Consider the following 12,001-nt stretch of genomic DNA (forward strand, 5'->3'; position numbering starts at 1 on the left):
GAGCTCTAGCGCGTTTTGTCGTAAAGACGCTTACTTGGCTCGCGCATGTGTTTGTTTTGGGGATGAATGAAACAACAAGATGGGAAGACTTTGCCCCGACTCCTACTGGGGATCACAGCTCACCTCAGCCATGCCCCAGCTCCACCTCTCCGGTGTAAGCGCCACTGCCGTCAGGGTAAACGCAGCGGTCGGCTGGCAAGGCTGAAGGCCTGTTTGGCAAGCACTTCCACAGCTTCTTGGACTGAGTATGGAGCGGTGCCTCACCTCTTTATTTCTCGGCACTCGCTGGACCCTGTCGACGCCTGGCTGGTACCTGACGTCAGCCTGGACGAGGTGTTCCAGCCCCGCGGCCCCTGCTGTCCTCGTCCCTGCTGGCGCGGGGTGAATCTGCACAACCTGCGGCCTCTGTGTATGGCTCCCCGGACAGCTAACGCCGTGGACCCGCCGGCTCCTGCCAGGATTGGGCTGGTAAATGCTAGATCGCTAGCAAACAAAACGTTTATCCTGAAGGATTTCCTGACTTCCCGAGGATTGGATTTTCTCTGTGTGACTGAGTAATGGCTGACTGTTGGTGAGTCCAGTGCTTTCACAGAATTTTTACCCGATGATTGCTGCTATTTTAACTGCCCGCGGACGTCGGGTCGAGGAGGAGGAATAGCGACTATTTATAAGAGTCAATATAAATGTAAGCAGCTAGATAAAATGACGTGTGGCGTCTGAGTGCCGTAAATCGTTTCGTCCTGGAAGTGACCTGAGGCAGACCCGGAGACAGTTTCCTAAAGGTATGGATATACACTATATAGAAATAGCTTATCTTCACACCGATGGTCTCATTCGCTGTTGTAGGTCACGCACAGACATCAGCAGAAACAAGAGACTTTTGCATATCCAGTTAAAGTTCCTTGTAGCGGCTTTAAATCTGAGTAATAGTTTGCTCTGGCATTGCGAAGGCCGCTGCCAATGTGTGTTGGGGGGTGGCACTTGACGGCCACAGCGCCGCACTGGCAGCAGTGTGTGTTGCGGTTTATACGTTTTGAGACTGTCTGTCCAGACTAAACAAGATTCTTCCAGTTAATTGCCAATTCCTTTCAAATTTTCGCGATATCCTACTATCCTACTATCCCACTATTAAATGGAGAAACCTCTGTCCCTCCGTCTGTCCGGTCTGTCTGTCATCATCCATTTTCCTCCTCACTGCTTTGACCTACTTCTCTGAACTTGCACATAGGCTTTCATCTTGGTCACGTGCAGACAGCCACGATGCCGTTTTTGCATTTTTACCACATTTCTACTGTTTATATTTGCGTTTTTGTCCACTACCCATTCATACTGTGAGCACCATTAGCAGCACGAGCTGCGCATGCGCAGGTCATGTGCAGACAGCCACGATGCTGTTTTTGCATTTTTCCCACATTTCTACTGTTTATATTCACATTTTTGTCCACTACCCATTCACACTGTGAGCACCATTAGCAGCACAAGCTGCGCATGCGTGGAGACCACTTCAAAAACACCTGCACTGGGACCACAGTTTGGCTGGGAAGTCTTTATCTCCAACACTTGCAGATCGAAACCTGTATGTGTGTACCTGTGTGCCCGCGCACGGCCCCGCGCGTACCTCCGTGCCCTCAGCCAGAACTGTGCTCCATGTATTTTGCCATAAAGCATTTTTCTAAATACAGTGTACATTGTTTGTCTTACATTAATATTTATTACACAGTGCATTTACAGTGCTCTGATTTTGCATCTCCTCTAATATACTGTTTTTGATTTCTTATTTCTCTATACATAACACATCCCCGGGTATGGACTAGTTTGTTTTAACTTACGGGTTTGAGAGTTATACCAAGGAGCGAACTTTCTTTGCTTTGTTAACTTCTTTTTAAGAGGTGCTACGGAGTTGAGTGTTGTTCGCAGCGAGCCTACAGTGCTATCGACAAGATGATCAATTCGGAAAGTTTAAAGTCGGTACGGGAAACTTCTGTTACTGAAGGTGTAGAAGCGAAAATTGGTGCCTGGAAGTGGGCCAGATGGCACCCGACCTCATCTCCTACTTCTCCTGCACATCATCCTCTGATGTTGATTTAGTACCTTAGGTTCAGTTGACAAACTGTTAGAGAAACACTGGAGTCGAGTAGAATCAGGTGCAATCGAGTTTAATGTGTTCACAAGCAACAACACATACAACTCATTAAGTCAGGCTCCGGAGCATGACTGAAAACTGGCTTTCAGTGCGCTCTCTTTTATGCTGGTGGAGGTTCAACAGAATCTCCACCTCTTATCGTTAATCCTTCCCACTTAGACCCAAATCTATTGGTGACGAGCTTTTTCCTTTTGTCCAATCCTGAACAGGCCTGTTTCTAATGGCGTAATCACTTTCACTTTAGGCCTGGAATTTCCCAAATTTTCCACCCTTAGGTTTGGGCCTGCTTTCACTTTATTTTTTAAAAACATACAAACTTTAGGGACTTTCTTGATACAGTCCCTTGTGCTTTCATGCAATATGAGCTTAGAGCATGTGTCATGCAATACAAACATTAAAGAGTGTGTGTGTGTTATTATTAAACAATACATGGTGTGGTGTATGTGTGCTCTTCAATGTGAATGCATAACCTTGTGCTGTGAATACATGAACTTGTGTAACATTGTTTTTATCACACATGGATGCATAACAAACAGCTTTATAGGAACTTGTAACATAAAACATGGTTGTATGAACTTCACTTTTAATCAGCTTATGCAGTTTAATACTTTTATCTGATTTAAGATTAAATCTTACACCACATTCCCCCCTTTAGGGCTACATAGTCCCATCCAATGCTTGAATCAAAGAGAGAAAAAATATATATATTCCCCCCTTTGGGACTTCATAGTCCCACACCATTAAACTAAGTTCAGTAGATATCACTATAAATCAACTTTAGTGATTCTTTTGCTGCATCATTGCACCGAGTAAGCATTATGGTATAGTATTTAGAATATAAAAGCTATCCTGATGACCTCCTTGTTATTTTCTGATGCATGCATAATCATTCATAATGGCATTCTTATACATAGGTCACAATCGGCAACATGCATCTCAGTCTTAGCCAGTATTGCTGTCTGGTTGTTGTCCGTCAAGCACATATGATGTGCCCATCATCCGCAGGCACCGATAAGATGCCACCTGATCCCTCAGCATTCCGACCTCCTGCTGCAGGGTATCCCTAGCCTGGGTCAGCTCCAGGACTTGGTTGCGCAGATTACGTGTCTCTTGTTCAATGAGCTTTATATGCTCTCTCTGCAGCTTCTTGTTTTCAGCCTTTCTGATTACATAGGAGCCATAGCGAATTCTGCGGAGTCTCGGGCAGTATTAGGGGGTAACTGCGCACAAGTCGGCGGAAAGGTCCATGGGGGACAGGATGGAGCAGTGTGCGAAGGTTTTTCACCAAGTCAAGATGCCTTTTCAGGGTTGGCTCTCCATCAGACAGCCTCCAGAGGTAGCTTTCCACTACCTCAGGGCACACTCCATATTCCTGCTCCAAGATGTCCTGGGTCTCTTCTGATAGGGCCTGCACCGACAGGTGGCCCTCATAGTGGACTTCCAAATTCGTCTCTGAGAATGGAACTGCAGGCGGTGGGCTGGCAGGTGAGTAACTGGGCGACAGTTGGTTAACATTGCCTTCTGGCGAGGACGATGGATCAGAGGAGCGTAATGGCAGCATGTCAGCACGGGCACTGTGCTGAAAGTTTCCCCCTTGAGGTGGTGCCTGCGCAGTGGTAGGTGTCTGGACCTTTCATGCGGCCTGCATCAGGTATTGGGATGACTGCAGGCCTGGATTCACATTCCCCCAATTTACTTCTCGAATAGGACCTGCCTGGACCTGACCTCCCGAGTTGGAGGTACTGGTGGGTGGTTCTTGTCAGTGCCCTGTGTTTATGTCGGCACACCCTCTCATGTCACACCAAACTCTTGCTGTTACCCTTCCCTCTGCACTACAGCGTGGTCCTATGGACCGGCCATGCAGCCTAATGTTTCCTAGGCCCTCCACCAAGACGTTGTCGTAAGCATGCGATTTATAGTAGGTTAGTTGTACTATCTCTCTGTATGGTATCTTGCCCTGCTTTGTGGCTATGGTCCCTAGTGCCACTGCACACTCGCCTATTTGCTCCTGGCCTTGTCCACCCTGCTCTGCTCCTTCACTTTGTTTCACTCCTGCCAGGATGAGCAATAGGGTTAGTAGTACTGCGGCTATTACTCCCACGTTAATTCCTCCCCCCATATTAGCTGGGCACTCAGGCCTTCCCTGGCCTGGTCTACCGAGGGGCTGGTCCCTCTCCTGCGCCTGTGTCTCCTCTGTCTGCATTGCCTGTGTCTGTGTCTGACTCCTCTGGGTCTCTAGCCTCGCCTGTTCCTGAGCTGCTGCTTTCTGGGCTGCTGTCTTCTTCTCTTTCTCCTCCTTCTGCCTCTGCTCCCTCTGCTCTCTCTGTTCTTTCTGTGCTTGGGCCCTCATCACCGTCCCCGTGGCCATCAGATTACGACTCATGAGGTTCATCGCCAGCCACTGTGGACAGGGTGGTTCCCTCTGAGGAGCTCTCTGTTTCTGTTGACACCCTCTCTGGTAACGACCCACTGCTGTCACTCCTGGCGCTGTCTGGAACTCGCCTGAGCCTGTGCGCCAATCGTGCAGACCTCCTGGTCCCCTGTTCCTGTGGGGAGGCATCGCCTTCCCCTTCTGGTTGGCCTCCTACTTCCCTTGGGGCGGCCCCTTGTGGATCTGGGAGAGCTGCTCTCTGTCTGGCTCTAGGCCGAGGTACAGGTGGCCTCACTGGGGCTTGTGGGTTAGCTCTGCAGCAGTGGTTAAGGTGGAACCAAACGTCCTTACCTTCAACTTTCAAGGCTGTTGGTGTGGCTAATATGACCTTGTATGGACCTTCCCTTTGTGGCTGGTCCCACTTTCTTTTGAACACCTTGACGTATACCCGCTCTCCAGGACGTATTTTTTGGAGGTCTGCTGGGATGTCGACCCCTCTGTCCTCAGTGGCACCTTTCTCCTGCTGGAACACAGCCCTGTGGATACGAGTCAGACTTTGTAAATAGTCAAACATTTCACCTTGCAACTGCTCCAATGAGGGCCCTTCATAGGGACCTCTCAAATATGGTATTGGCATGGGCTGGCCCGTAAGCATTTCATGCGGTGTTAGATGCCTGACTCTGTTGGCTTGTGAGCGCATAGACATTAGTGCAAGCGGTAAAGCATCCACCCAATTAAGCTTATTTCCACTATCTGCCACTATCTTGGCTATTTTGGTTTTCAAAATACCATTCGCCCTCTTTACTGCTCCCTGTGAATGGGGGTGGTAAACGCAGCCAAACTTTTGTTTAATTCCCAATTGTTTCAGCGTTTCTTGTATGACATTGGACACAAAATGGCTGCCATTGTCTGATGATATGGTATCTGGCATCCCAAATCTTGGGAAGACTTCTTGACACAAAAATTTTACAACTGCTCTGTGGTCTGATTTTGCAGTGGTTTTTGCCTCCACCCACCTGCTATATCTACATATGACCACCAAGATATATCTCATTCCCCTTACTCTCGACTGTGGTCCCATGTCTATGTAGTCTGACATGAGGTGTCTGAACGGACCATCTGGGGGTGGTATATGTGCCAATGGGGCTGTGAAAACTTTCCTTATGTTGTTTTGTGCATGTCGCATTCACTTAGTACTCTATCTACCGTGGCTGCCATAAATGGTGACCACCATACTGCTTGCAGTTTCCGTAGGATCTCCCCCCTTGCGCAATGGTCAATACCATGTGCCCAGATTATTGCATGTCTTAACAGTAAGGTTGGTAGTACAAAATGGCCATGAGCGTCTAGCCAGACTCCATGCAGTGGACCTGGTCGCATGTTTCTTATAGCTCCTCGTTTTACCCATAGGCGTTTCTCAGCCTCATCTACTCTATTTTGAGCGGCCTTAAGCGAGGGCAGGGAGGTGAGGGATTCACAGTCCTGTATGGTCAATATGGGTGCCATTACTGCACCTATTGCTGCCTGTTTAGCTGCTTCATCAGCAAGATTATTCCCTTTGGCTATCAGGGAGTCATTTTTTTGGTGGGCTGGACATTTGATGACTGCTAGAGCCGTGGGAAGAAGCATGGCTTCCAATAGTTCAAGGATGGCTTCTCCATGAGTGACAGGAGTGCCGTTAGCTCTTTGAAACCCTCGTTGTTTCCATATGTTAGCATGAACATGGCATACACCATAGGCATATGCTGAGTCTGTGTATACATTTAGTGACTTTCCTTCTACTATTCTACATGCTGCTGTTAGGGCTTTTATTTCTGCAAGTTGGTCTGAGCAAGGCTGAGAGAGCTTACATGATTGCAATGTGACAAAATTCTGATCGTCATTGTCGAGTTAAACAATGCCATAGCCGGCGTGGGTACCAGTGGCATCACGGAAGCATGACCCATCAACAAACAATGTGAGATCAGCTGGGATTGGTTGGTTGTGTAAATCTTCTCTTGCATGCATAAATTTGTCTGTATCATGAATACAGTCATGTGGCGTACCTTCAGTTGGTAACACCAGCTTGGTGGCGGGGTTAATGGTAGTACAGTGCTGAATGTTAAGTTCAGGGGCTGATAGGATTACCTCATAGCCTGTGTGTCTGGCTTGTGTTAAAACAAATCGTGGACTTGTTAATAGCACATGAAGTTGATGGGAAGTATACAACGTCACAGGGTGTCCCATGGTCAGCGATGATGCCTTCTGAAATGCAAAAATGGCTGCAGCTAGCCCCTGATAGCAGGGCGGCAGCCCAGCTTCAATGTTGTTTAACTTGGTGCTGTAATAGGCTAAAGGTTGCTTTCCTGTGGGTGTGTCTTGCATAAGCACAGCACAAGCAGAGCCTGATCTTTCAGCTACATATACAGTACAGGCCAAAAGTTTGGACACACCTTCTCATTCAATGCGTTTTCTTTATTTTCATGACTATTTACATTGTAGATTCTCACTGAAGGTATCAAAACTATGAATGAACACGTGGAGTTATGTACTTAACAAAAAAAGGTGAAATAACTGAAAACATGTTTTATATTCTAGTTTCTTCAAAATAGCCACCCTTTGCTCTGATTACTGCTTTGCACACTCTTGGCATTCTCTCGATGAGCTTCAAGAGGTAGTCACCTGAAATGGTTTTCCAGCAGTCTTGAAGGAGTTCCCAGAGGTGTTTAGCACTTGTTGGCCCCTTTGCCTTCACTCTGCGGTCCAGCTCACCCCAAACCATCTCGATTGGGTTCAGGTCCGGTGACTGTGGAGGCCAGGTCATCTGCCGCAGCAATCCATCACTCTCCTTCTTGGTCAAATAGCCCTTACACAGCCTGGAGGTGTGTTTGGGGTCATTGTCCTGTTGAAAAATAAATGATCGTCCAACTAAACGCAAACCGGATGGGATGGCATGTCGCTGCAGGATGCTGTGGTAGCCATGCTGGTTCAGTGTGCCTTCAATTTTGAATAAATCCCCAACAGTGTCACCAGCAAAACACCCCCACACCATCACACCTCCTCCTCCATGCTTCACAGTGGGGACCAGGCATGTGGAATCCATCCGTTCACCTTTTCTGCGTCTCACAAAGACACGGCGGTTGGAACCAAAGATCTCAAATTTGGACTCATCAGACCAAAGCACAGATTTCCACTGGTCTAATGTCCATTCCTTGTGTTTCTTGGCCCAAACAAATCTCTTCTGCTTGTTGCCTCTCCTTAGCAGTGGTTTTCTAGCAGCTATTTGACCATGAAGGCCTGATTCGCGCAGTCTCCTCTTAACAGTTGTTCTAGAGATGGGTCTGCTGCTAGAACTCTGTGTGGCATTCATCTGGTCTCTGATCTGCGCTGCTGTTAACTTGCGATTTCTGAGGCTGGTGACTCGGATGAACTTATCCTCAGAAGCAGAGGTGACTCTTGGTCTTCCTTTCCTGGGTCGGTCCTCATGTGTGCCAGTTTCGTTGTAGCGCTTGATGGTTTTTGCGACTCCACTTGGGGACACCTTTAAAGTTTTTGCAATTTTCCGGACTGACTGACCTTCATTTCTTAAAGTAATGATGGCCACTCGTTTTTCTTTAGTTAGCTGATTGGTTCTTGCCATAATATGAATTTTAACAGTTGTCCAATAGGGCTGTCGGCTGTGTATTAACCTGACTTCTGCACAACACAACTGATGGTCCCAATCCCATTGATAAAGCAAGAAATTCCACTAATTAACCCTGATAAGGCACACCTGTGAAGTGGAAACCATTTCAGGTGACTACCTTTTGAAGCTCATCGAGAGAATGCCAAGAGTGTGCAAAGCAGTAATCAGAGCAAAGGGTGGCTATTTTGAAGAAACTAGAATATAAAACATGTTTTCAGTTATTTCACCTTTTTTTGTTAAGTACATAACTCCACATGTGTTCATTCATAGTTTTGATGCCTTCAGTGAGAATCTACAATGTAAATAGTCATGAAAATAAAGAAAACGTATTGAATGAGAAAGTGTGTCCAAACTTTTGGCCTGTACTGTAAATGAAAAGGTTTAGCATAGTTAGGAGTCCCCAATGCTGGAGCAGATTGCATGTCTATTTTTAGAGCTTGGAACGCTCCTTCTGCTTCCTCTGTCCACGCCAACTGTGCTGTGTTATTGGTTTGACCTGCTGCCCTTATCAGAGCCCTGAGTGGGGCAGTTTTGATGGCATAGTCACAAATCCACAGACTGTTGTAGCCTGTCATGCCCAAAAAAGATAACATCTGGCCCACCGTTTGCGGTTGAGGGGCCTTGATAACTGCCTCTAACTGAGATGGCTGTGGCGAGGGGGGAGGTAGGTATAAATTGGAATTTTAACACACGGGAGGATAGAGGATGAGCCAACAATGCCACCTGGGGAGTTTCACCCCAGGAAATACTTGAAGTACCTTGAATAGTGTGTAGAATAATTGCTAAGGCACACAGGTTCGTTACTGAAAGAGGCTGAGACGTGTAATCAGTTAAGGCGGAAATGTTTTTATTGATAAACAAAATAATCAAAGCAAATGGCAGGGGCTGGGGCTGCTGAAAAGGAAGAAGAATAAAATTAATAAACAACAACCAAAAATTTAGGTATATAAAAATAGTTTATTACAATTTATACTAAAAAAAGGCCTTGATAGAAATTCTAAAAATGACTGATACAATAATTAAAAACTCAGCCCAACATAAACAAAACTAAGGAAAAGAATTGGAGCTGAGGCCACTTGGGAGAGGCAGACTACACAGAGGAGTGCCTTGGGGTGCTACCTCTAACCACCACAAGTGGGCACAGCAAACAAACACAGCAATCCTTAAACAAAAAATGGTGCAGTCTATGGTGTCCCAGTGCAACTACTCACACACAAACGTGAAGGGACCTCACCACGGGTGCCTAGCCTCTCACCAATATGACTCTCTGCTCCTGTAATAAAGAAAAAGAAACTCACAGAAAGATAATTAAACACAAACAAAAATGCATCCCAGTTGGCTGAACAAATGTGAATTAACTCAAAACTCAACTATGGAAACTCAAGAGATAACATTACAAAATATGCCAGACTAAAAAAACAACAGCTAAATCACAAATCAATTGTACAATAACTAAAGTAATAATTAACAAAAACAAATTAATGGTTAAGGGCAAAACAGGCAAAAAGGCACATAAAGCCAAAGGGACAAAGCAAACAAAACAAAGTAGGGCAAAACAGGCAAAAAAGCACATAAAGCCAAAGGGACAAAGCAAACAAAACCAAGTAGGGCAAAGCAGCAGCGGTACAAAAAGGGGCAGGAGGACCTAAAAGAGGGGGGAACAACACAGTTAGCCGGGCTCATAATACTCCATATTAAAATGGTGATTAAGTTTCCTACTCACCACCTCAAGGTATCTGATATAGGAATGCAGCAGGGCAGGAGGGAAATCAGCTTGGTACCTAGCCAGCCAGAACATTGCACATGCTAAATAAAACAAATAAGGCAGGTACCATTACACATGACGAAGCTATATTTCAGCACATACCTGGAGCAAGCAAGCAAACAGCCACAGCAGGAACAGAGCATGAGGCAAGAAAGAGGGGAGAGGGAAACGCTACAGGTGACTTATATTTGCCAGGCCCTGATTAGGAGGTGGAAACATAGGAGGAGTCAGGCCCAAGCTGCATTCACTCCCTCTCCTGCACTAGTCCACCACACATCTTTTGTCCCCACTTAACTGTCTGCCCAAGTACTCTACAGACTGCTGACAGGACTGCAGCTTATCTCTGTTGACCTTGTGCCCTCCCTGTGCTAGAACTGTGAGCACAGCGATGGAGTCTTTTTCACATTGTTCTTTTGTGGGGCTACAGATCAACAGATCGTCTACGTACTGCAAGACTGTGCTTGGCACGTTCAAACTCGCTAAGTCTTGTGTCAGCACACGGTTAAAGATCGACGGCGACTCTGAGAGCCCCTGTGGGAGCCTCGAGTACGTATATTGCTGATTTTCGTACGTAAAGGCAAACAGATATTGTGAATCTGGATGTAGTGGTACGCTGAAGAAAGCTGAACACAAATCAATCACTGTGTACCACTGGGTGTCTGGTGGGATGTTTGATAACAATGTTAATGGCATTAACTGCTCTCAAATCATGAACCAGACAGTAGTCTGTTGAATTTGGTTTCCTGATGGGAAAAATGGGTGTGTTGCAGGGGCTTTTGATTTTAACCAAAACCCCTGCTTCCACCAAACCCTTAATCGTTGGCCTGATACCATCAATCGCATGCTGCTTGAGAGGATACTGTTTCTGATACGGTAGGTTAACGTGTGGCTTTAGTTTAATGTGAACAGGTTGAGCTGATTTTGTAAATCCCACATCGGTCTTAAGGGCTGTCCACAACTGGGGTGGGACCTGGTTTAGCATTTCCCTATGTTCTGCAGCAACTACCATGTGTGAGTGTGTTTCCATCTACCATTACCTTATCTGCTACTGCTTTATCACTTACTTTGACTGAGATCCTGATAAACTGTTTATCTTTTGAAATGTGAATGTACTTCTTCTTTGTAGGTTCCCACTCTTGCACCTGCAGGGCACGCCTGACCATAGGACTAAGATGATGAGACTCATAACCTTCTGCCACTAACAGCGTGACGTGTGGTGTGGAATTTGGTACTTGGAACCACCCAGACAATTCCTCTGGAAGGCGGACAGCCGCTGCCACGCCTTCTGGTCCCAAAAACATGTCTTAACTTGTGACTAGACATGGTTTCTTGTTTAATGCTGCATCCCAACATTCTTGGTAATCTACATGAGTCAGATCTTTGTCATACATGAGTGTGCAGTGCAGTGGCAAAGTGGGGGTATGTGCTGTGTCATAGTGAAGTCGAATTCACACCTCCCATTCAGTCCATGCCTGTTTGAGGTGTGACTCTTCTGGTGTCAGCTGGAGCCAGTAGACAAGTGCTTGCTGTTTTTCTGTCGTGTCCTGGGGAGGCTGTGGCATCATGTGTTGTGGGGGTTCGTCAGGGAAATCCAAGTACAGTTCATCTTGGGTGCACATGATTTTTGCTTTTAGTGGGCATAACATGTCTCTCCCTAATAGGTTTACTGGGGTATGGGCTGAATATAGCAAGGGCGGGCATATAACTTTGCCTGCAATAAGCATTGGAACGGGTTCCGTCAGTGGTATGACTTGTGATTTCCCAGAGAAGCCTATTGTTTTTATAGATGACGTGAAGAGGGGGAACCTGGAACCTTCTTTTCCAGTGCACGAGTATGTGGCACCTGTGTCCACCATGAAAGGGTATTTACGATCGTGAATGACAACAGGTATGATTGGTTCGTCTTGTGACTGCAGTGATATTGCTGGTGACATTAGTTCCCGCTCAGGCTTCTCTGGGCACCCCTACCAAGGGCGTGTCTGCTCCGTGTTGGGCCAGTTTTGTGCTGGACCGTCCCATGGATTACTCGGGCAGTGGGCCCGTATATGGCCTGGTTGA

At 46.5% G+C, this 12,001-nt stretch overlaps 1 protein-coding gene and 2 long non-coding RNA genes across 3 annotated transcripts in view; 1 reads left to right on the forward strand and 2 right to left on the reverse strand.

The window, feature by feature from the left end:
* LOC125886100 (uncharacterized) overlaps positions 1-12,001 on the reverse strand; it is a 233,265-nt gene that overhangs the window by 178,760 nt on the left and 42,504 nt on the right. The gene's annotated exons all lie outside the window — the stretch shown is intronic.
* Positions 1-12,001, forward strand: part of hdac11 (histone deacetylase 11) — a 184,627-nt gene that overhangs the window by 143,085 nt on the left and 29,541 nt on the right. The gene's annotated exons all lie outside the window — the stretch shown is intronic.
* The window catches only part of LOC125886125 (uncharacterized), a 29,973-nt gene continuing 26,495 nt past the window's right edge, over positions 8,524-12,001 (reverse strand). The window contains exon 4 of the long non-coding RNA XR_007448982.1: positions 8,524-9,451. This is a non-coding gene — a long non-coding RNA (uncharacterized LOC125886125). The remainder of the gene's footprint in view (positions 9,452-12,001) is intronic.

The sequence above is a fragment of the Epinephelus fuscoguttatus genome, linkage group LG1, assembly GCF_011397635.1.
Source record: "Epinephelus fuscoguttatus linkage group LG1, E.fuscoguttatus.final_Chr_v1".
Lineage (NCBI taxonomy): Eukaryota > Metazoa > Chordata > Actinopteri > Perciformes > Serranidae > Epinephelus > Epinephelus fuscoguttatus.